Consider the following 21,843-nt stretch of genomic DNA (forward strand, 5'->3'; position numbering starts at 1 on the left):
TCAAAATTGCTGCTGCTATTCGAGGTCGTTTATGGTTCCATATGAATTTCTGCAATGTTTGTTCTATATCTGTGAAATATGTCATGGGTACTCTAATAGGGATTGCATTGAATCTATAAATTGCTTTGGGTAGTATGGCCATTTTGATGATGTTAATTCTTCCAATCCATGAACATGGTACATGCTTCCATTTGTTTGTATCTTCCTTAATTTCTTTCTTCAGTGTTGTGTAGTTTTCTGAGTACAGGTCTTTTACCTCCTTGGTTAGGTTTATTCCTAGGTACTTTATTTTTCTTGTTGCTATATCAAATGGGATTTTTTTCCTGATTTCTGTTTCTGCAAATTCGTTGTTGGTGTACAGGAATGCCTTTGATTTCTGGGTATTGACTCTGTATCCAGCTGTTTTGCCAAATTCATTTATTAGGTCGAGTAGTTTTTGAGTGGAGTCTATAGGGTTTTCCATGTACACTATCATGTCGTCTGCAAACAGTGACAGTTTCATTTCCTCCTTTCCAATTTGGATGCCTTTTATTTCTTTTTCTTGTCTGATTGCTGTGGCTAGGACTTCCAATACTATGTTGAATAGGAGTGGTGAGAGAGGGCATCCTTGTCTAGTTCCTGATCTTAGTGGGAAAGCTCTAAGTTTTTGCCCATTGAGTGTGATGTTGGCTGTAGGTCTCTCATATATGGCCTTAATTATGTTGAGGAATGCTCCCTTTATTCCCACTTTGCTGAGTGTTTTTATCAGAAATGGATGCTGTATCTTATCGAACGCTTTTTCCGCATCTATTGATATGATCATGTGATTTTTGTCTTTGCTGTTGTTGATGTGATGTATTATGTTTATTGATTTGCGAATATTGTACCATCCTTGCATCCCTGGGATGAATCCCACTTGGTCATGGTGGATGATCTTTTTAATATATTGCTGGATGCGGTTTGCTAATATTTTGTTGAGAATTTTAGCGTCTATGTTCATCAGCGATATTGGCCTGAAGTTTTCTTTCTTTGTTGTGTCTTTATCTGGTTTTGGGATTAGGATGATGTTGGCTTCATAAAAAGAGTTTGGGAGTCTTCCATCAGTTTGGATTTTTTCGAATAGTCTGTGAAGGATAGTGGTTAGTTCTTCCTTAAATGCTTTGTAGAAATCTCCTGTGAAGCCATCTGGTCCAGGGCTTTTGTGTGATGGGAGTTTCTTGATGACTGCTTCAATTTCCTTTGCTGATATTGGTCTGTTCAGGTTTTCTGCTTCTTCTTCATTCAGTTTTGGAAGATTATATTTTTCTAGAAATGTGTCCATATCATCTAGGTTTTCAAATTTCTTAGCATACAGGTCTTCATAGTAATTTCTTACGATCCTTTGTATTTCTGTGGTATCAGTTGTAATCCCTCCACTTTCATTTCTAATTCTGTTTATTTGGATCCTCTCTCTTTTTTTCTTGATGAGCCTACTTAAAGGCTTGTCTATTTTGTTTATCTTTTCAAAGAACCAGCTCCTGGATTCATTGATCCTTACAATTGTGCTTTTAGTCTCTATGTCATTTAGTTCTGCTCTGATCTTGGTTATTTCCTTCCTTCTGCTTGCTCTGGGCTGTCTTTGTTGTTGTTCCTCCAGTTCTTGTAGGCATAGGGTTAGGTTGTTTGTTTGAACTGTTTCTAACTTCTTAAGGTAGGCCTGTATTGCTATGAACTTCCCTCTCAGGACTGCCTTTGCTGTGTCCCATAGGTTTTGGGTTGTTGTGAGTTCGTTTTCATTTGTTTCCAGGAAGTTTTTGATTTCTTCCCTAATCTCGTTCTTGACCCATTCATTGTTTAATAGCATGCTATTCAGTCTCCATGTTTTTGAGTGTTTTGGGTTTTTACCCTTGGGGTTGGTTTCTAGTTTCATACCCTTGTGGTCAGAGAAGATGCTTGATATGATTTCAATTTTCTTGAATTTGTTGAGGCTTGCTTTGTGTCCTATCATGTGGTCTATCTTTGAAAAAGTCCCATGAACACTTGAATAGAATGTGTATTTTGCTTCTTTGGGATGAAAAGCTCTGTATATATCAGTTAAGTCCATTTCCTCTAGGGTATTGTTAAGTGACACAATATCTTTGTTGATCTTTTGTTTGGAAGACCTGTCCATTTTTGATAGTGGGGTGTTAAAATCCCCTACTATAATTGTGTTGCTGTCAATATCTTTCTTGAAATCCTCCAAGATTTTCTTTATGTATTTGGGTGCTCCCATGTTGGGTGCATATATATTTATAATGTTTATGTCTTCTTGGTGGATTCTTCCTTTGAGTATTATGAAGTGACCTTCTGGATCTCTCTTTATGGCCCTTCTTTGGAAGTCTATTTTGTCTGATATGAGTATTGCTACCCCTGCTTTTTTTTCCTGTCCGTTTGCTTGGAAAATTTGTTTCCAGCCCTTCACTTTCAGTCTGTGTAAGTCTTTTGTCCTGAGATGGGTTTCTTGTAGGCAGCATATGTGTGGGTCATGTTTTCTTATCCATTCAGCTGTTCTATGTCTTTTGATTGGAGCATTTAATCCATTTACATTTAAGGTTATTATCGATAGGTAGTTATTCATTGCCATTATTTCCTACCTGTGTTCCTCTGTCTTTCTCTTTTCCTTCCTTTCCTTAAAGCAGTCCCTTTAGCATCTCTTGCAGAACTGGTTTGGTGGAGCTGTATTATTTTAGACTTCTTTTGTCTGGGAAACTCTTTATTTGGTCTTCTATCTTAATTGAGAGCCTTGCTGGGTAAAGTAGTCTTGGTTGCAGGCCTCTGGTTCTCATTACTTGGAATATTTTTTGCCATTCTCTTCTGGCTTGGAGCGTTTCCATTGAGAAGTCAGTTGCTAACCTTATTGGGGCTCCCTTGTATGTTACTTCCTTTTTCTCCCTTGCTGCCTTTAAGATCCTCTCTTTGTCTTGGAAATTTGCCATTTTAATTATGATGTGTCTTGCAGTGTGTCTCTTTGGGTTCCTTTTGCTTGGGACTCTCTGTGATTCCTGGATTTGGGTGATTTTTTCTCTCCTCAGATTAGGGAAATTTTCCATCATTACTTTTTCAAACAGGTTTTCTATCCCTTGCTCTTCTTCTTCTCCTTCTGGTATTCCTATTATACGGATATTGTTACGTTTCATGCTGTCCTGCATTTCCCTTATTGCCTCTTCATTCTTTCTGAGCCTCTTTTCCTTTTCTTGCTCCTTCTGGGTGTTTTTTTCTACTTTATCCTCCAGCTCGCTGATCCGATCCTCTGCTTCATCAAGTCTGCTTTTAATTCCTTCTACTGTGTTCTTCAATTCAGAAATTGTATTCTTCATTTCCTCTTGGCTGTTGTTGATATTTTCTTTTTTTTTTTTTTTTTTTTTTTGATTTTTTTTTTTTTTTAAATTTTTTTTATTGTTATGCAATTACAGTTGTATGCCTTTTCTCCCCATCCCTCTACCCCACCCCAGGTGAACCCACCTCTCTCCCCCCTCTCCACCCTCCCCCTTGGTTTTGTCCATGTGTCCTTTATAGTAGTTCCTGTAATACCCTCTTCCCACTATCCCCGCCCCCACCCCCCCACCCCCGCCCTGGCTATTGTTAGATTGTTCTTAACTTCAATGTCTCTGGTTGTATTTTGTTTGCTTTTTTCTTCTATTGCTTATGTTCCAGTTAAAGGTGAGATCATATGGTACTTGTCCCTCACTTCCTGGCTTATTTCACTTAGCATAATGCTCTCCAGTTTCATCCATGCTGTTGCAAAGGGTATAAGCTCCTTCTTTCTCTCTGCTGCGTAGAATTCCATTGTGTAAATATACCATAGCTTTTGGATCCACTCGTTTGCTGATGGGCACTTCGGTTGCTTCCAGTACTTGGCTATTGTAAATTGTGCTGCTATGAACATTGGGGTGCACAGATTCTTTTGGATTGGTGTTTCAGTGTTCTTAGGGTATAATCCCAGCAGCGGAATTACTGGGTCAAAGGGCAGTTCCATTTTTAGTTTTCTGAGGAAATTCCATATTGTTTTCCACAGTGGCCTCACCAGTCTGCATTCCCACCAACAGTGCACAAGGGTTCCCTTTTCTCCACATCCTCTCCAACATTTGTTTGTGGATTTGTTTATGTTGGCCATTCTGACTGGTGTGAGATGATACCTCATTGTGGTTTTAATTTGCATCTCTCTGATGGCTAGTGATGCTGAGCATCTTTTCATATGTCTCTGGGCCCTCTGTATGTCTTCCTTGGAGAAGTGTCTGTTCAAGTCCTTTGCCCATTTTTTAATTGGGTTGTTTGTCTTCCTGGAGTGGAGTCGAGTGAGTTCTTTATAAATTTTGGAGATCAGGCCCTTGTCTGAGGTATCGTTGGCAAATATGTTTTCCCATACTGTTGGTACTCTTTGTAATTTGGTGCTGTTTTCTTTAGCCATGCAGAAGCTTTTTATTTTGATGAGGTCCCATTTGTTTATTCTTTCCTTTATGTCCCTTGCTTTAGGGGATGTGTCTGTGAGGATGTTGCTGCGTGGAATGTCTGAGATTTTCCTGCCAATGTTTTCCTCAAGGATTTTTATGGTGTTACGGCTTATATTTAAGTCTTTTATCCATCTTGAGTTTATTTTCGTGTATGGCGTAAGTTGGTGATCGAGTTTCATTTTTTTGCACGTAGCTGTCCAGATCTCCCAACACCATCTGTTGAAGAGGCTGTTTTTGCTCCATTTTATGCTCCTGCCTCCTTTGTCAAATATTAATTGATCGTATAGACTTGAGTTTATTTCTGGGCTCTCTATTCTGTTCCATTGGTCTATGTGCCTGTTTTTATGCCAGTACCAGGCTGTTTTGATTACAGTGGCCTTGTAATACAGTTTGATATCAGGTATTGTGATCCCTCCTGCTTTGTTCTTCTTTCTCAAAATTGCTGCAGCTATTCGAGGTCGTTTATGGTTCCATATGAATTTCTGCAATGTTTGTTCTATATCTGTGAAATATGTCATGGGTACTCTAATAGGGATTGCATTGAATCTATAAATTGCTTTGGGTAGTATGGCCATTTTGATAATGTTGATTCTTCCAATCCATGAACATGGTACATGCTTCCATTTGTTTGTATCTTCCTTAATTTCTTTCTTCAGTGTTGTGTAGTTTTCTGAGTACAGGTCTTTTACCTCCTTGGTTAGGTTTATTCCTAGGTACTTTATTTTTCTTGTTGCTATATCAAATGGGATTTTTTTCCTGATTTCTGTTTCTGCAGTTTCGTTGCTGGTGTACAGGAATGCCTTTGATTTCTGGGTATTGACTCTGTATCCAGCTGTTTTGCCAAATTCATTTATTAGGTCGAGTAGTTTTTGAGTGGAGTCTATAGGGTTTTCCATGTACACTATCATGTCGTCTGCAAACAGTGACAGTTTCATTTCCTCCTTTCCAATTTGGATGCCTTTTATTGCTTTTTCTTGTCTGATTGCTGTGGCTAGGACTTCCAATACTATGTTGAATAGGAGTGGTGAGAGAGGGCATCCTTGTCTAGTTCCTGATCTTAGTGGGAAAGCTCTAAGTTTTTGTCCATTGAGTGTGATGTTGGCTGTAGGTCTCTCATATATGGCCTTAATTATGTTGAGGACTGCTCCCTTTATTCCCACTTTGCTGAGTGTTTTTATCAGAAATGGGTGCTGTATCTTATCGAATGCTTTTTCCGCATCTATTGATATGATCATGTGATTTTTGTCTTTGCTGTTGTTGATGTGATGTATTATGTTTATTGATTTGCGAATATTGTACCATCCTTGCATCCCTGGGATGAATCCCACTTGGTCATGGTGGATGATCTTTTTAATATATTGCTGGATGCGGTTTGCTAATATTTTGTTGAGGATTTTAGCGTCTATGTTCATCAGCGATATTGGCCTGAAGTTTTCTTTCTTCGTTGTGTCTTTATCTGGTTTTGGGATTAGGATGATGTTGGCTTCATAAAAAGAGTTTGGGAGTCTTCCATCAGTTTGGATTTTTTCGAATAGTCTGTGAAGGATAGGGGTTAGTTCTTCCTTAAATGCTTTGTAGAAATCTCCTGTGAAACCATCTGGTCCAGGGCTTTTGTGTGATGGGAGTTTCTTGATGACTGCTTCAATTTCCTTTGCTGATATTGGTCTGTTCAGGTTTTCTGCTTCTTCTTCAGTCAGTTTTGGAAGATTATATTTTTCTAGAAATGTGTCCATTTCATCTAGGTTTTCAAATTTCTTAGCATACAGGTCTTCATAGTAATTTCTTACGATCCTTTGTATTTCTGTGGTATCAGTTGTAATCTCTCCACTTTCATTTCTAATTCTGTTTATTTGGATCCTCTCTCTTTTCTTTTTGATGAGCCTACTTAAAGGCTTGTCTATTTTGTTTATCTTTTCAAAGAACCAGCTCCTGGATTCATTGATCCTTACAATTGTGCTTTTAGTCTCTATGTCATTTAGTTCTGCTCTGATCTTGGTTATTTCCTTCCTTCTGCTTGCTCTGGGCTGTTTTTGTTGTTGTTCCTCCAGTTCTTGTAGGCGTAGGGTTAGGTTGTTTGTGTGAACTGTTTCTAACTTCTTAAGGTAGGCCTGTATTGCTATGAACTTCCCTCTCAGGACTGCCTTTGCTGTGTCCCATAGGTTTTGGGTTGTTGTGAGTTCGTTTTCATTTGTTTCCAGGAAGTTTTTGATTTCTTCCCTAATCTCGTTCTTGACCCATTCATTGTTTAATAGCATGCTATTCAGTCTCCATGCTTTTGAGTGTTTTGGGTTTTTACCCTTGGCGTTGGTTTCTAGTTTCAGACCCTTGTGGTCAGAGAAGATGCTTGATATGATTTCAATTTTCTTGAATTTGTTGAGGCTTGCTTTGTGTCCTATCATGTGGTCTATCTTTGAAAAAGTTCCATGGACACTTGAAAAGAACGTGTATTTTGCTTCTTTGGGATGAAAAGCTCTGTATATATCAGTTAAGTCCATTTCCTCTAAGGTATTGTTAAGTGACACAATATCTTTGTTGATCTTTTGTTTGGAAGACCTGTCCATTTTTGATAGTGGGGTGTTAAAATCCCCTACTATAATTGTGTTGCTGTCAATATCTTTCTTGAAATCTTCCAATATTTTCTTTATGTATTTGGGTGCTCCTATGTTGGGTGCATATATATTTACAATGTTTATGTCTTCTTGGTGGATTCTTCCTTTGAGTATTATGAAGTGACCTTCTGGGTCTCTCTTTATGGCCCTTCTTTGGAAGTCTATTTTGTCTGATATGAGTATTGCTACCCCTGCTTTTTTTTCCTGTCCGTTTGCTTGGAAAATTTGTTTCCAGCCCTTCACTTTCAGTCTGTGTAAGTCTTTTGTCCTGAGGTGGGTTTCTTGTAGGCAGCATATGTGTGGGTCATGTTTTCTTATCCATTCAGCTGTTCTATGTCTTTTGATTGGAGCATTTAATCCATTTACATTTAAGGTTATTATCGATAGGTAGTTATTCATTGCCATTATTTCCTACCTGTGTTCCTCTGTCTTTCTCTTTTCCTTCCTTTCCTTAAAGCAGTCCCTTTAGCATCTCTTGCAGAGCTGGTTTGGTGGAGCTGTATTCTTTTAGACTTCTTTTGTCTGGGAAACTCTTTATTTGGTCTTCTATCTTGATTGAGAGCCTTGCTGGGTAAAGTAGTCTTGGTTGCAGGCCTCTGGTTCTCAGTACTTGGAATATTTTTTGCCATTCTCTTCTGGCTTGGAGCGTTTCCATTGAGAAGTCAGTTGCTAACGTTATTGGGGCTCCCTTGTATGTTACTTCCTTTTTCTCCCTTGCTGCCTTTAAGATCCTCTCTTTGTCTTGGAAATTTGCCATTTTAATTATGATGTGTCTTGCAGTGGGTCTCTTTGGGTTCCTCTTGCTTGGGACTCTCTGTGTTTCCTGGATTTGGGTGACTTTTTCTCTCCTCAGATTAGGGAAATTTTCCATCATTACTTTTTCAAACAGGTTTTCTATCCCTTGCTCTTCTTCTTCTCCTTCTGGTATTCCTATTATACGGATATTGTTACCTTTCATGTTGTCCTGCATTTCCCTTATTGCCTCTTCATTCTTTCTGAGCCTCTTTTCCTTTTCTTGCTCCTTCTGGGTGTTTTTTTCTACTTTATCCTCCAGCTCGCTGATCCGATCCTCTGCTTCATCAAGTCTGCTTTTAATTCCTTCTACTGTGTTCTTCAATTCAGAAATTGTATTCTTCATTTCCGCTTGGCTCTTGTTGATATTTTCTATTTCCTTTTTCATGTTGATATAGTTTGCAGTGAGTTCATTGTAGTTTCCTTGTAGTTTCTGGTAGTTCTCTTTGAGCTCAGAGAGCTCAGTGAGCTTCCTGATGACCATTGCTTTGAACTCAGTATCTGATAGTTGACTTGCCTCTTTTTCGGTTAGTATTCTTTCTGAGACTTCCTCCTTTCCTTTCATTTGGGAATTGTTTCTTTGTCTTCCCATTGTTTGTGAGGTTCTTCTTGTTGGCCTCTGCGTCTTAAATTGCTTTGTTCTGACTCCCTGGATCTATGATATGAACTTCTATGGTAGAATGCCAATGGGATTCGGTGGTGCTGTCTCCTTACTCTCCTGTGCTCACTGGTCTTGAGCTGACGTTTATGTGTTTAACACGGTCTATCTCTAGTCTTTTCAGCACTCCAGGTTTTGTTGTCTCACCTGTGGGAAAAAGAGAAAGGGGGGGCGAAAGAAAAGAAAAAAAAAAACACACACACACACACACACACACACACAAAACAAACCAAAAGAAAGATGGGAAGGAGGGAAAAAGGAAATAGGAAAGGAGGAAAAGAAGGAAGGAGGGAAGAATAAAGAAAGATCGGAGGTACGATAAGAAGGAATTTTAGCAAAAATTAAAACATAGAAATAGATAAAAGAAGGCAGGAAGAAGACATAAAAATGGTAAAGGATGGGAGGAAGAAGGAATGAAAAAAAAGAAAAAAAGAGAGAGGAAGAAGGAATTCAGGGGGAAAGGAAAAAAAAAAGAAAAAGGATAAAAAAAAATAAAATAAAATAAAAAATAAAAAAAATAAAAAAAAAAACCTTCTGTTGGCTTTAAACCAGTCAGGTTATTTCTGCTGGTGTCCTGTCTGTGCAACGGGAGGGGGTGTTTGGAAGGATTGGTTTCACTTTTCTCTCTTCCTGGGTCACACTCTTCGCTGTTTTGTAAGTGTGGTCCCTGGCAGTCAATCAGTCCGTTGATCAGCCAATCCAGCTGCTTTGGCTCGTGACGCGTGCGCGCGCAGCAGGGGAATCCAGCCGCTTTGGGTCTGTGACGTTATTTTGTGCCCTGAGCGCGCAGCAGGCGGACCAATAGAGCCGCCAGGGCTTGGAACGCTGGCGCGCAGGTGGCGGATTCAGCCGCCTTGGGGTTAGGACACTCGCCAGCAGCTTTGTATTTAGAAAACAGGCACCCAGCCGGCCCTGTGCTTGGTGAGCGCGCGCAGCCCGCTGAGCCACAGGCTCTGTGCTTGGGGGCCGGATCCAGCCGCCCTGGGCTTGAGTCTCTCGGGCGGGCGGGGCCGCCCTGGGACTGAATCACGCGGCACTCGGTTCCAAGGTTTTGGGCCTGTGGGTAGAGCAGCTAGACTCTGGTCCGAATTATCTCGGAGGTTTCAGGTGTGGGCGCCCCTCCGGGGTTTCAAGTGTGGGTCCCGTTCGCTAATCTGCTCGCGCGCGCGACCGGACCTCAGGTGAGCGTAGCAGTCCAGGGGTGGAGGGGGAGGGGTGCCCGGGGCCTCGGCTACTACCGAGAGTTCTCTAATTAGCCCCTGAGTGTCTCTATCTTCTTTTTCTTTTTGAGAAATTCCTCCTTTTCAAGCCCCCCTGGTCTAATCAAGCACCTGGCTGCTCACAGCGCAGCCTGGCCCTCTCCCAAGACTCCTGCCGCAGCCCCTGCGCCAGGGCTGGCGCTTCTGCCGCCCTTGTACCGCGCGGTCCTGGGTCCCGTGGACCTTATTGTCCTTGAGCACTCTTCTTACCGTCAGATCTTTCAGTGTCCTCTATCTTTGGTCTCTGATCTTCGTATATGCTGGAATACTGTTGGCTGTTCGCTCTGCTCCTCAGATCAGCTAGGTATTTCCCTGGCGTTGCGGGGAAGTGGATTCCGCTCCCACCTATGTTGCCGCCATCTTCCCAACTTCTGTTGATATTTTCTATTTCTTTTTTCATGTTGATATAGTTTGCAATGAGTTCATTGTAGTTTCCTTGTAGTTTCTGGTAGTTCTCTTTGAGCTCAGAGAGCTCAGTGAGCTTCCTGATGACCATTGCTTTGAACTCAGTATCTGATAGTTGACTTGCCTCTTTTTCGGTTAGTATTCTTTCTGAGACTTCCTCCTTTCCTTTCATTTGGGAATTGTTTCTTTGTCTTCCCATTGTTTGTGAGGCTCTTCTTGTTGGCCTCTGCTTCTTAAATTGCTTTGTTCTGACTCCCTGGATTTATGATATGAACTTCTATGGTAGAATGCCAATGGGATTCGGTGGTGCTGTCTCCTTACTCTCCTGTGCTCACTGGTCTTGAGGTGACGTTTATGTGTTTAACACGGTCTAACTCTAGTCTTTTCAGCCCTCTAGGTTTTGTTGTCTCATCTGTGGGAAAAAGAGAAAGGGGGGGAGAAAGGAAAACACACACACACACACACACACACACACACACACAAAAGAAACCACAAAAACAAACAAACAAACAAACAAAAAAAACAACACACCCAAAAAAAACCAAAACAAAGATGTGAAGGAGGGAAAAAGGAACTAGGAATGGAGGAAAGGAAGGAAGGAGGGAAGAAGGAATAAAGAAAGATCGTAGGCAAGATAAGAAGGAATTTTAACAAAAATTAAAACATAGAAATAGATAGAAGAAGGCAGGAAGAAGACGTAAAAATGGTAAAGGATGGGAGGAAGAAGGAATGAAAAAAAAGAAAAAAAGGAGAGAGGAAGAAGGAATTCAGGGGGAAAGGAAAGAAAAGAAAAAAAGATAAGAAAAAATAAAAGAAAAGAAATCTTCTGTTGGCTTTAAACCGGTCAGGTTATATCTGCTGGTGTCCTGTCTGTGCAACGGGAGGGGGTGGTTGGAAGGATTGGTTTCACTTTTCTCCCTTCCTGGGTCACACTCTTCGCTGTTTTGTAGGTGTGGTCCCTGGCAGTCAATCAGGCCGTTGATCAGCCACTCCAGCAGCATTGTTCTTGGGACACGCAAGCAGCGGCTCCTGCCGCTTTGGCTTGGTAGGCGTGCGTGCGCAGCAGGGGGATCCAGCCGCTTTGGGTTTGTGACGTATTTTGTGCCCTGAGCGCGCTGCCGGCTGACCAATCGAGCCACCCGGGTTTGGGGCTCTGGAGTTAGTACCCTCACCAGCAGCTTTGTGCCCGGAAAACGCGCACCCAGCCGGCCCTGCGCTCGGCGAGCGCGCAATCCGCCGGGCCTGAGGTTCTATGCTTGGGGGCCGATCCAGCCGCCCTGGGCTTGAGTCTCTCGAGCGGGCGGGGCCGCCCAAGGACTGAACCACACGGCACTCGGCTCCAAGGTCCTGGGCCCGTGGGTGGAGCAGCTAGCCTTCAGCTGCAAATGATCTCGGAGGTTTCAGGTGTGGGCGCCCCTCCGGGGTTTCATGTATGGGCCCCGTTCGCTAATCTGTGTGCGCGCGCGCGCGACCGGACCTTGGCTGAGCGCCCTCACTTTTTGTGCTGTTTATCCCCCCGGCTCGCAGTCCAGGGGCGGAGGGGGGAGGGGCGCCAGTGGCCTCGGTTACTACCGAGAGTTCTCTAACTAGCCCCTGAGTGTCTCTATTTTCTTTTTCTTTTTGAGAAATTCCTCCTTTTCAAGCTCCCCTGGTCCAATCAAGCACCTGGCTGCTCACAGCGCAGCCTGGCCCTCTCCCAAGACTCCTGCAGCCGCCCCTGCGCCAGGGCTGGCGCTTCTGCCGCCCTTGTACCGCGCGTTCCCGGGACCGGGGACCTTATTGTCCTTGAGCACTCTTCTTACCGTCAGATCTTTCAATGTCCTCTATCTTTGGTCTCTAATCTTCGTATATGCTGGAATACTGTTGGCTGTTCGCTCTGCTCCTCGGATCAGCTAGGTATTTCCCTGGCGCTGAGGGGAAGTGGATTCCGCTCCCACCTATGTTGCCGCCATCTTCCCTCCAAAAGGCCAATAAAAATAAATTTTTAAAAAAGGGAAGGGAAAACACCCAAGCTTATTTTATGAGTCCAGCATTATCCTAATACCAAACCAGATAAAAGCACTACAAAGAAAGAAAATTGTAGGCCAATATCCCTAATGAATATAGATGCTAAAATCCTTAAAAAAATAACAAATGGATGCAGCAATACATTAAAATGATCACACACCATGATCAAATAAGATGCATTCTGGGGATGCAAGATTTGTCGATACCCACAAATCAATAAATGAGGTCCACGACATAAACAAAATGAGTGATGAAAACCACATGATCACAACAATTAATGCAGAAAAGCATTTAATATTCCACTGTGTAAATGTACCATAGATTTTTGATCCATTCATTTACTTATGGGCACTTAGGGTGCTTCCAGCACATGGCTATTGTAAATTAATTGTGCTAAAGTATTATGCTAGGTGATATAAGACAGGTAGTGAAAGACAAATACCATACGATCTCACTTGTAAGTGGAACCTAATCAAGGAAACAAACAAGCAAGAAAAATATAACCAGAGACATTGAAATAAAAGAACAAACTGATGGTAACCAGAGAGGAAAAGGGAAGGGGATAATGGGGGAAAGAAAGGGAAGGGCCATCAAGGACCATGTATAAAAGACCCATGGACAAAGTCAGAGAATGGAAGGATTGAGGGTGAGAGGTGGGGATGGGTAGGGCAGGGGAAAGTGGTGGCAGGAAAATGGAGACAACTGTACTAGAAAAACAATTAAAAATATTTTTAAAAAGCATTTATTAAACCCAGCACATATTTATAATAATTGTCAGCAAAGCAGGAATAGAGGGAACAAACCTTAATGTAATGAAGGCCATATATGACAAAGCCACAGCCAACATTATACTTAATGGGCAAAAACTAAGTGCATTTCCATTAAGATCATGAGTATGACAGGAAGTCTGCTTTCACTACTCTCATTCAATAGAGTACTATGAGTACTAACTAAAACAATCAGACAAGATAAAGAAATGAAGAGTAATTTCTTTTAGTAAAAGAAATTAAAAGCATATTTTAAAAACATGTTTTTGTCATTATTGCCAAAATTGTCAATGTAAAATTGCCATTATTCATAGATGACATGATATTATACGTAAAAACCCTTAAAGGCCCCACCCAAAAGCTATTAGATCTACTAAAAAAATTCAGCAAGGTACAATATTAATATTCAGAAATTGGTGGCATTTTTATAAACCAATAATGAACTATCAGAAAGAGAAACTAAGAAAACAATTCCATTTTCTATTGCAACAACAACAACAACAACAAAAAAAGGTATCTAGGAATAAATTTAACCAAAGAGGTAAAGGACCTGTGTTTGGAAAACTATAGGACATTGAAGAAAGAAATTGAAGAAAATACAAATAAGGGGAAGCATATACTGTGTTCATGAATTGGAGAAATTATCATTAAAATGTTTGTACTACTGAAAACAACCTATATATTTAATTAAATTCTTATTAAAATATCAGTGGCATGTTTTACAGATCTAGAACAACTATTCCAAAAATTTATATAAAACCAAATGAGATCCCAAATGACCTCAACTACACTGAGAAAGAAGAACAAAGTTGGAGGTATCACAATACCTTGTATCAAATGATACTATAAGGTTGTTGTAATCAAACACCCTGGAACTGGTATAAGAACATGTATATAGATCAATGTAACAGAGCAGAGAACCCAGAAATCAATGCATGCCTACATGGTCAACTAATATTTGGCAAAGGAGGCAAAAGAATATAATGAAGTAAACAGAATCTCTTTAATAAATCTTGTTGGGAAAATTGGACAGATACATGCAAGAAAATGATAATAGACCAGAAATTTACACCGTACACAAGAATAAACTCAAAATGAATAAAAGACATAAGTGTAAGCCACATAACCATAAAACTCTTAGAAGAAAACATAGGCAGTAAAATCTCAGACATCTCTTATAGCAATATTTTTGCTGATATGTCTCCTAGGTCAGGGGAAATAAAGGAAAAATAAACAAATTTGACTAACAAACAAATTTAAACTAAAACGCTTCTGCAGAGCAAAAGAAAACATTAACAAAATGCAAAGGGATCCCACCTTAAGGGAAAGCATATTCGCCAATGATATCAATACATCTGACAAGGGGTTAATTGCAAAAATGTGTACAAATTGCATACAACTCAACACCAAGAAATCAAAGAATCCAATTAAAAAACAGATGAATGATTTCAAAAAGACACTTTCCCAAAAATGACATTCAGGTGGCCAATAGACATATGAAAACATGTTTAACTTCATTAATCATGAGAGAAATGCAAATTAAAATGACAATGAGATATGCTGGAGAGGTTGGGGAGAAAAGGGAACCCTCATGCACTGTTGGTGGGAATGTAGATTGGTGAAGCCACTATGGAAGTAGTACTGAGTTTCATCCAAAAATAAAAATGGAACTGAACTGTATTTTGACCGAACAATCACACTTTGGGAAATATATCCTAAGAACCCTGAAACACCAATTCAAAAGAATAGATATACCCCTATATTAATTTCAGCATTATTTATAATAGCCAAGGTCTGAAAACAGTCCAAGTACCCATCAGTAGATGAGGGAATAAAATAACAGCTATGGTGTCCTGGCCGATTGGTTCAGTTGGTTGGAGCATTGTCCCATAAATCAAAGGGTTGTGGGTTGTTTCCAAATTAGGGCACATACCTGGGTTGTGGGTTTGGCCTCCAGTCAGTGTGTATGTGAGGGGTAGCCAATCAATGTTTCTCTCTCACATCAATGTTTCTCTCTCTCCCTCTTCCCCCATTACTCTCTCTCTCTCTCTTTCTGAAATCAGTAAATATATGTTTGGATAAAGATTACAAAAAAAAAAGACAATGGTACATTTATGCAATGGAATACTACATCGCCATAGAGAAGAAGGAAATCTTACATTTTGAGACAGCGTGGATGGACCTGGAAAGCAAATGAAATAAGGCAGTCAGAGAAAGACAAATCCCATATGATCTTATTTATGTGTGGAACCTAATGAACAAAATAAACTGACAAACAAAATAGAACCAGAAGCATGGATATATAGAACAGATTGACAGCTATCAGAGGGAAGGGAGGACAGGGGGAACTGGATGAAAGAAGGTGAAAGTATTAGCCAAAGAACATATATACATAATCCATAGACACAAACAACAGTGTGGTGTTAGTCAGAGAGAGAGGGGGTGGAGGCTGGGTGGAGGCAGGCAAATTGGGGGGAAATGGGACATCTGTAATAGTGTCAACAACAGAAACATAAAAGTATAAAATGTGAAACAAAAAATAAAATACATTTTCACAAGTGTTGGGAACCGCCCTGCCTGGTTTCAGAGGCTGTAACCCCCATGGTTAAGGCTGAGTCAGAGTTGGGACCATAAGCCACTAAGGAGACAAAGCTTATCTCCCTGGCAGGTGTGCCACCTCTGCCCACTTCACCCTGCTTGGCCCTGAGCTTGGCCAGTTAGCCAATGACGGATAAGAATCCTCAAGGGAGGATCAACCTAAGACAGGCATGGTCACGGAAGAGGCTCGCAGGGAAGGACTCGGGGGGCTGTGGAAAAAGGGGGTGATGGACCCTTGCCCCTCGGCTTTGAAATAGCCTGAGTCCTCATTCTGTCTGCAAGAAGTCTCCTAATCTCTTGGCTGCCTTACTTCCCTTGCCTGACTTAAGCCTGAAGCAATAACAGAGGGCAGTGCAGTCCTGTGCTGGGAGGGGTGGATTCCCTGGGGAATCAGGCCTAAGAAAAATACATACATTCCTGTGAAACCTACTTAATTTGTACCCTCAGTTTAAAAGATAAGGGTCCAGACCTGAGATGAGTCTGGCGCCTAAAGTTTTATGGCCCTCTAACTAATTGGCTGTAACTCAGAATAAGCCCTCAAAGTTCTCTGTAAATCATGTATTGTTTAACCCTTACTAGCTAACAATGATTGATGAGCTTTATCCATATTCTTCTGCGAATGAACCTAATAAAAGCCCCTGGAGAGAGAGGCTCTGGGCCCTTCCCCTTTGAGAGAAGCGGCCAGCTTTCCTCCCCAAGCAGATCATGTCTTGGTAGTCTTATTCTTCATCCGTGGCGGACTGGGGGGCTGCGTTAAAGCCCCCTGACACACAAGGGAAAAAAAGAAAGCTTTCATATAAGTAACTAACAATAGTTTTGGAACATGGGCAAGAAAAAAAGAAAGATAAAAATGTTTGTGATGGTGTGGCCACTGTGGAAAACAGTATGGGATTTCCTCAGAAAACTAAAAATGGAACTGCCCTTTGACCCAGCAATTCCGCTGCTGGGATTATACCCTAAGAACCCTGAAACACCAATCCAAAAGAACCTGTGCACCCCAATGTTCATAGCAGCACAATTTACAATAGCCAAGTACTGGAAGCAACCTAAGTGCCCATCAGCAAACAAGTGGATCCCAAAACAATGATGTATTTACACAATGGAATTCTACACAGCAGAGAGAAAGAAGGAGCTTATACCCTTTGCAACAGCATGGATGGAACTGGAGAGCATTATGCTAAGTGCAATAAACCAGAGAGTGAGGGACAAATACCATATGATCTCACCTTTAACTGGAACATAATCAATCGAAGAAAAAAGGAAATAAAATATAACCAGAGACATTGAAATTAAGAATAATCTAACAATGGGCAGTGGGGAGTGGGGAGGAGACAGTGAGGAGAGGGGATTACAGGAACTACTTTAAAGGACACAGGGACCAAATCAAGGGGGAGGGTGGAGGTGGGGAGGGAGGTGGGTTCAGCTGGGTGGGGTGGAGGGATGGGGAGAAAAGGCACACAACTGTAATTGAATAAGAATAAAAAATTTAAAAAAAAGTAACTTTCAAGTGCTTGCTTTGGCAGTACATATAATAAAATTGGAAAGATACAGAGAAGATTAGCATGGCCCCTGCGCAAGGATGACTCACAAAAGTAACTTTCGAAAACACTATGTATGGGCACTGAAATTTAGATTTCATAAAATTTTTGTGTATCTCAAAATATTATTCTTTTAATGTTTTACAATCATTTAGAAAACATTCTTAGATTAGAAAAATACACAAAACCTGGTGATGGGCTGGATTTGGACTGTGGACTGTAAAAAGCAGAATTTGCTTTAATCCAAATGTAGACTCTAATGACAAAAATGTGGGATACCATGAAGGGTAAGATGTATCAGTGAAGTCCTTCTACTTTCTTTGGTTTCAACCTTTACTTCAGGCTTACCTTATTCTCTTGTCAGACAAGCACATGTAGCCCTGTTTTTCTGATATTGCTGATAAAAGTCACAAGGTCCTGTGACAAAGACAAAAGGACATAGAATATAAAATGTACAACCTAACATAGTATAATACAATATGATATACTGTGGTAACAAGATAGTTGAAGTTTTTGTGAAATTTTACCAGTTTTCATCTACAAAACTATTTCATAAAATTGTGTTTGCATAAAAAATGAAAAAATAAACAAATTTCTATTTGGCATTTGCATTTGGCCCCAGGGAGAATATTTAAAAAAAATTTAAAGCAGACCTAACTTATTAAACAATGTTGTTACGAAACATCAGATCAAATAACTGGATGTATTCTATCTCAGGAATACTACCCCTATTAGCTTGGCCTCTTTAGAGTCCAGAGTTGTTCAAGCTCCAATTCAAATCTCACCTTTTCTATAAAGCTTTTCCTTATCTAAGTCATCTCTCCTATTTGAATTTCTAGGCACTCGTTTATGGGACTATTTGACAATCATACTGATTAGTAAGGTTTCTCTGGTGTTTCCTTAAACATTTTTTTGACTTTTAAAACATTAACTGTAAACTACTAGAGAGTTATAATCCTCTTCTAATTAGGTTATAATTTCTAGGTCCCTTGGCATAATGCCCTATTTACAGTAAGGACAATTGTGCTATAGAATTAATTTTCATGAAAATATTTTTCTGGGTCATTGCATATGCTATTTTCTGTACCTGGATGACCTTCTTTCTTGTCTATATGATAATCTCCTACTTGCCTTGACCCTCTTAGGAAGCTTTTGTGATGGCCTCATCTAAATTATTGCTTTTCATGGGTGGCAGGGAGTGGTGAGGGAAAGATGTAGACAACTATACTTGAATAAAAATAAAACAAATAATTAATAAATAAATAAATTAGTGCTTTTCTATGGGACAGGCATTTGTGTGTATTAACTTTTACTGTATTTGAATTTCATTTTATTTCACTTAAGTTCACTCAAACTTAAAGAAAAATCTTATTTTGTTTATTTAAATTGTCTTATTTCCTTTATGAAAGCAGTGGGGTATAAATTATAATATATAGTCTGCATACTGTAACATTCAATATATATTGGTGGTTAGCGATTATAGAATATAGGGTGGGCAAAAATAGATTTACAGTTGTAATACAAATAAATAATAGAATAATCAATAAAAAATACAAGAGTAAACTCCACATTTTGTGTACTTATAATTGTAAACCTACTCTAGCCCACCCTGTATGTAGACAACACAAAACTAAAAAGGTAAAATGGAAAATCTTTGTTGTGTGGCTTCATTATGGCCATTCACTGCACTATCTACTCAAGAAACAGTTTCTTTCCATCCTGATTAACAAAATAATTATATAGGACATTATATCAAGGATATTTGATATTTTCTTGCAAGGACATTTCTTAGAGTAAATGTTATAATTATATAAGCTGAGTTTGCTGAGGTTTTCCAGGTTTCACTAATGGGAATTCCTTATAGTCTAAGCTGGTTTCAGTTTTAAAAAAGTAAAATTTACCAGAGTGTAAATAACTAACCTGCATGCATCTTCAAGGACTGGATGAGGAAGTAGAGATGAGAGAGAAAATGATATTGCACTTTAAAGAAAATGAAATGAGTTTTAAAATTCGTATATTTGGCCACTAAAGGAAAGACTACAGGCCGAAAGACCTTTTCAGAATCAGGCAAGATCTTGTTGTTTTCCTTCTTTCTTCTCTATAAGAGATTACTTTAATGGATGGTGTGGTATGCCACCAAGATCCCCCCCCGCCCCCAGATCTGAGACATTCATTCCTCCTCTCATCCCTCCAGCTACTTAGAAAATTGGGGTTGATGGTTATCACTGAGTCTCTGTTGAGAAATAGATTTTAGCTGAAAATTTCTCAAAGGCAACAGAAGACAGGAGAAATGGAATGATATGCTGAAAGCAAATAACTATCATTCTTAAATTCTACAATCTACTAAATGATTATTCAAGACTAGGGCAAAGCAGAGAAGTTTAGACAAGTGAAGACAGAGAATTTACTTTCATTGATCCTCACTGAAAGAACTGCTAATGGAGATATATCAAAGAAATAAAAATTGAAGTTCAAAAAAAGGAATAAGATAAAGGAGGGGCGGCGCGTTCTGGAGGCACGTTTCTTGCAGGGGCGGTGCACCAACCACAGGGAACAAGTTTTCACAGACAAGCTAAATTGGCATTCAAGAGCAAGGCCCTTGACTTCAAGTTCAAGATGGCAGATTAGGAAGATCCTGTGCTCACCTCCTGTAATTGACACCAAAACTGCAACTACATATAGAACAACTATCTCTGAGACCACCTGAAGACTAGCAGAAAGATTCTCTACAACTACAGATACAAAGTAAAAGCTACACTGAGAAGGGTAGGAGGGGTAGATACTAACCCTAGTCAGCACCCACCCTACTCCTCATGCAGTGACTCACAAGTGGGAGTGTTATCACACCTGCGGAGGTTGTCCCTGGAGAGTGAAGGGTCTGAACCCTAGCCTGATTGACCTGAATCAGGAAGTGGAGCCCTCATAACATCTGTCTTTGAAAACCAGTGAGGCTTACATCTGGGAGAGCCAAAGGGCTGTAGGAAACCCAGGTTGCACTCTTTCTGAGTTCTGGCACAGAGGGAGCAGTTTGAAAAGCAGCTAGGTCATACATGAAGGTGATACATTGACTAATTTTAGTGTGTGTGCTGGAGGGACAGGGATCTGTTGGAACTTGCTAGTGCCACAGGTGCTGGTGGGTACCATTTTTCCTCTTCTTTGAACCTGGCTGGTCTGACATTGTCCATTAACCTTGCTAACACTGTTCGTCCCACCCTGGCATTTCCCTGAGGGCCTACCCAGGGTAGCACCCCTCTAAAGCACCTCCTGCCCTGCCACACACAGTGGGCAGCATCACTCAGCACCAGCACACAGCAGTGTGTCTGCAACAGTGGCAGTGGGCTTTGCAGCCAGCCACATCAAAGCCTTGTCCTGCATTCCAGTGAGCTTGCAACAGTCGTGGCCATGCTTCACAGCCAGCAGGCCAGATAGCAGCCTTCCCTGCTAGTGTGTCCACAGAAGTTGTAGCCCAGCCACAATAGGAAGCTGTACTAGTCCCCCCTCTAGATCACCTGGCTCTGGTGACAAGGGGGACATCAAAATAAGGGACCCACAGGAAAATAAGGCCACTTTTTCAAGACCAAGAGATTTAGCTTACCTACCTAAAACAGTACATAGAAACAGACAGGCAAAATGAAGATAGAAAAGAATATGTTCCAAACAAAAAAACAGGATAAAAGCCCAGAAAAAGGACTACATGAAACTGAGGTCAGCAGTCTACTAGATGAAGAGTTCAAAGTAACAGTCATGAAGATGCTCATTCAACTGTGCAAACGAAGGAACTCAGTCAGAACTTCAGCAACTTGAACAAAGACCTAAACACTCTAAGAAAGGACATGACACAACTGAAGAACGTAATAGTTGAAATGAAAAAATCTTGGCAGGGAATTAACAGCAAGTCTGAAGACACAGAAGAATGGACCAGCAATCAGGAAAACAGGATAGTGGAAGTCGCCCAACTGGAAGATCAAAAAGAAAAAAGAATTAAAAAGAATGAAGATAGCATAAGGGACCTATGGGACCACATCAAGCGTACTAACATTAGAATCATAGGGGTCCCAGAAAGAGAAGAGAGAGAGAAAGGGAAAGAAAACCTATTTGAAGAAATAATGGCTGAAAACTTTCCTAATTTGGCACAGGAAACAGATATCCAAGTCCAGGAAGCACAGAGAGTCCCAAACAAGATGAACCCAAAGAGACCCACACCAAGACACATTATAATTACATTGTTGAAAGTTAAAGATAAAGAGAGAATCTTAAGAGCAGCGAGAGAAAAACAACTAGTTACATACAAGGGTATTCCCATAAGACTGTCAGCTGACTTTTCAACAGAAACTTTGCAGGCCAGAAGGCAGTGGTGTGATATATTCAACATGATGAAAGGAAAAAGCCTACAACCTAGAATACTATACCCAGCAAGGTTATCATTCAGAATAGAAGGAGAGATCAAGATTTTCTCAGACAAGCAACAGTTAAAGGAGTTCGTCACCACAAAACCAGCATTACAAGAAATGTTAAAGGAAATTCTTTAAGTGGAAAAGACCAAAACTAGAAATAAGATGAGAAAACATGTACTGGTAAAGGCAAACATATAGTAAAGATAGTAGACCAACCACTTATAAATGTAGTATGAAAACAATGAAAATGGCAATAAGCACATACCTATCAATAATTACATTGAAGTTGACTAAGTGCTCCATTGCAAAAATAGGATGTCTGAATGGTTAAAAAAAAAACCCAAAACAAGACCCCTACATCTAGTGTC

At 40.4% G+C, this 21,843-nt stretch overlaps 1 non-coding gene across 1 annotated transcript; it reads left to right on the plus strand.

The window, feature by feature from the left end:
- The first annotated feature begins 17,050 nt into the window (after positions 1-17,050).
- On the plus strand, positions 17,051-17,157 carry LOC112317901 (U6 spliceosomal RNA). Its single transcript, XR_002976151.1, has one exon. It is a non-coding gene; the product is annotated as a U6 spliceosomal RNA (small nuclear RNA).
- The last annotated feature ends 4,686 nt before the right edge of the window (positions 17,158-21,843 follow it).

The sequence above is a fragment of the Desmodus rotundus genome, chromosome 4 (assembly GCF_022682495.2).
Source record: "Desmodus rotundus isolate HL8 chromosome 4, HLdesRot8A.1, whole genome shotgun sequence".
Taxonomy (NCBI): domain Eukaryota; kingdom Metazoa; phylum Chordata; class Mammalia; order Chiroptera; family Phyllostomidae; genus Desmodus; species Desmodus rotundus.